At 36.9% G+C, this 4,179-nt stretch overlaps 1 pseudogene; it reads left to right on the top strand.

Moving 5' to 3' along the window:
- The first annotated feature begins 618 nt into the window (after positions 1-618).
- LOC125589946 lies at positions 619-1,577 on the top strand (annotated as a pseudogene).
- Positions 1,578-4,179: the final 2,602 nt, after the last annotated feature.

Raw genomic sequence — 4,179 nt, 5'->3', positions numbered from 1 at the left:
TATTTATTGGTCGGCCGAGCTGCCTTATATTCTGTTTATTATTAATTGGTCGGCCGAGCCGCCGTATAATTTATTTATTACTCTGCATTGATCGGCTGAGCCGTCGCATGATTTGTTTTCATAACATAAATATTTTATTGTCATATTTTTTTACTTTTATGAAATTTTATAGATTTGATTGACCGTTTAATACGATATTTTCAGACTAATTTTTGGTGCACTCGATTTAACCCCAACGGTCACAAAGAAATTTTTTTCAAAAATTTACCCTTTCTCCAACGGTTATGAACAGTGTTTTTCACCTATAAATACAACTCATTTTCACTCCATTTCATCATCCAAAACATTTCATCTTCTCTCAAAAATTTCAAATCGCTCTCCTCCGATTTTCCATTTCAAGAAAGATGATTCGCGCACTTTTGTTTTTATGTGCCATTTTTATTTGTGTTTCTATTTATGGTTTATTCGTTGGAGAATTTACTCCGAGTGAATTTAAGATGAATATCGGTTTAATTTTTTTACATCGCTTCTCCTTGTAATTGCTTGTATGATTAATGTAAACGGTTTTTAAATTATGAAGTTCTAATAAAATTATTATTTTGTGTTTTAGAAATACAAATGGCAAACATCGAGAAACTCCAGTTCCCGGCTCTGAAAGTAACCGGCGAAAATTATGTCAGATGGGTCACAAATGTGAAACCTTATCTTGTAATAAAAAAGATAACCGAAGCGATAGAAGTCGGTAACAAATCGCCACCCGAGCATATAGCCGAAGCGATTATCTTCCTGAAGAAGCATTTAGATGAGAATCTAACTCACGACTATGGAGACGTTGAGGACCCAGCCGTACTATGGCAAGCCTTGAAAGATAGGTTCGATAATCAAAAGGAAATCAATCTCCCTCACGCTCTTGAAGAGTGGAAAACCCTGAGGTTTCAGATTTCCAAAGGGTTAGAGATTACAATTCCACTATCTTGAGGATAGTTGCACAATTAAAATATTGTGGTAACCCTGTCACCGAAGCAGAAATGCTTGACAAGACATATAATACTTTCCACAAAGAACACAACGTCTTATCCCGAATTTACAGAAAATGTGGGTACACCAAATTTTCTGAATTGATGGTAACACTCATGTTGGCTGAAAAGAACGATGAGTTACTAATCAAAAACCATAATTCCCGACCTACGGGAGCCAAGGCATTTCCCGAAGTGAATGCTACGGCGGTAGAATATTCGGGAAGGAGAAACCAGACCAACCGAGGTCGTGGTCGGCGTTTCAACAACAAACGTGGAAAGCCTTACTATCCTAAAAGTATTAGATCTAACAAATGGGTTAGATCTGAACAACCTCCTAAAGGCAAAGAAACCAAAGAGGATACCACAAAGAAAAGTGAGACTGTATGTTACAGATGTGGATGTAAGGGACATTGGTCCCGTACCTGTCGTACTCCCCCACATTTGTGCAAGTTATATCAAGAGTCCATAAAAGGAAAGGCTAAAGAGGTGAACCTCACAGAAAATGTTGAAGGGACTTCATACCTTGAATCCTCCGACTTCGCTAATGAGCTGGACTAGATTACTCCTGAAGAGAATCGAAATGCCTATGATAAGAGTATTGAATAGTTTTCAGTATTACCATGTATAATTATTACATTTCTTGTTTTAAACAAATAATGATGTTTTAACATCACCTTAATGTATAATTATTGTGTTTTTCCTTATATGAATGAATTTTATGTTTCCTTTTATATTTATGACAATTTCAGAAATGGATCAGAATGGTAATGAAGCAAAATCCAAGAAACGGATTCGTGAAATATGCATACCAGATAGTGGAACAACGCACACTATTCTGAGACAAAAGAGATATTTCTCTGATATAAAACCAACAAGAATTGTCGTCAATACAATATCAGGTCCTGCAGACGTGATTGAAGGAACTGGTAAAGCAAACTTTACTTTACCGAATGGAACAAAATTTTCCATAAATAATGCTCTATATTCTCCAAGTTCTAAAAGGAATTTGTTGAGTTTTAAAGACATATATCTTCACGGATATGATACTCAGTCTGCAACTGAGGATGGAAAGAAATACATGTATGTAACTTCTGAGAAATGTGGCAGAAAACACATATTGGAAAAGTTTCCAGAGCTTCCTTCGGGGTTACATCATACTTATATCGATGAGATCGAATCAAATCTTGTAGTAGAACGGAACCCAGAAGAGTTCACGTTATGGCATGATCGCCTTGGCCACCCAGGAACTACAATGATGCGTAAAATCATAGAAAGTTCACATGGTCATCCACTGAAAATCCAGGAGATTTCTCAAGGGAATAAAATGACATGTGTTGCATGTTCTCTAGGAAAATTGATCGTAAGGCCATCGCCAACCAAAATCGATAAAGAATCACCAAAGTTCCTTGAAAGAATTCAAGGCGATATATGTGGACCTATACACCCACCTTGTGGACCATTCCACTATTTTATGGTATTAATTGACGCATCCAGTAGATGGTCACACGTTTGTCTATTATCATCTCGAAATGTGGCATTTGCGAGATTTCTAACTCAGATAATCAAACTGCGAGCACAGTTTCCTGATTATACTATTAAAAGAGTTAGACTAGACAACGCTGGTGAATTCACATCCCAAGCATTCAATGACTATTGTATGGTAATGGGAATTGAAGTTGAACATTCGGTTGCTCATGTTCATACGCAAAATGGTTTGGCTGAATCTTTAATTAAGCGTCTGCAATTGATTGCAAGACCATTGATCATGAGATCAAAACTTCCAACCTCTGTATGGGGACATGCCATTTTGCATGCAGAAGCACTCATTCGGATCAGACCGAGTGCATACCATAAGTATTCCCCACTACAGTTAGCGTTTGGTCGAGAACCAAACATTTCCCACTTTAGAATCTTTGGTTGTGCGGTATATGTGCCTGTAGCACCACCACAACGTACAAAGATGGGACCACAAAGAAGATTGGGAATATATGTTGGTTTTGATTCCCCATCAATTATAAGATACCTAGAACCACAGACTGGTGACGTCTTTACAGCACGTTTTGCTGATTGTCATTTTGACGAAAATGTATTCCCAGTTCTAGGGGGAGAAAACAAAAATGTTGGAAGTGATATAAAATGGAGTGTACCATCATTGTTATATCTTGATCCTCCTACTAAAGAGTCAGAACTAGAAGTTCGACGAATTATGCATTTACAGAGTATAGCTAACCAGCTACCTGATGCATTTGTAGATACCAAGACGGTAACTAAATCTCATATACCAGCTGCAAATGCTCCTGCTCGTATCAAAATGCCAAATGAACAAGAAAAGGAGGATGACACACGAGAGCCAAAAACACGCCTGAAGCGTGGTAGACCTGTTGGTTCTAAGGATAAGAATCCTAGGAAACAGAAGAAAGCTGAAATATATGATGCACCCAAAATAGCAGAAAATATTTTGGAAGAAATAAATGATAAGGATTCTGATGAATCAGAGCATCATGAATCAGAGCATCATGAATCGAAAGATAATCATGAGATTTCTATTAATTACATCCATAATAAAAGGATATGGAATAGAAATAAACAAAATGACCTTGATGATGCTTTCTCATATATTGTGTCAAGTGAAATAAATGAAGAAATCGATGATCCAGAACCAAAATCTGTCTATGAATGTCAAAAGAGACATGATTGGGAACAATGGAAAAATGCAATACAAGCTGAACTTGATTCGCTTAATAAACGAAAAGTATTTGGATCTATTGTGCTCACACCTGCAGATGTGAGACCAGTTGGGTACAAATGGGTTTTCGTTCGAAAGCGAAATGAGAAAAATGAGATTACGAGATACAAAGCTCGTCTAGTGGCTCAAGGTTTTTCTCAAAGACCTGGAATCGATTATGAAGAAACGTATTCTCCAGTTATGGATGCCATTACATTTAGATTCTTGATGAGTCTAGCAGCTGATAAAAATCTAGAGATGCGTCTCATGGATGTTGTTACAGCTTATCTATATGGATCATTAGATACTGATATCTACATGAAAGTTCCTGATGGATTTAAAATGCCAGAAGCATTAAGTTCCAAACCTAAAGATGTATGTGCAATAAAATTGCAAAGATCATTATATGGGTTAAAGCAATCTGGACGTATGTGG

The sequence above is a fragment of the Brassica napus genome, chromosome C7, assembly GCF_020379485.1.
Source record: "Brassica napus cultivar Da-Ae chromosome C7, Da-Ae, whole genome shotgun sequence".
NCBI classification, from domain to species: Eukaryota; Viridiplantae; Streptophyta; class Magnoliopsida; order Brassicales; family Brassicaceae; genus Brassica; species Brassica napus.
This window is presented reverse-complemented; position numbering and strand designations above follow the sequence as displayed.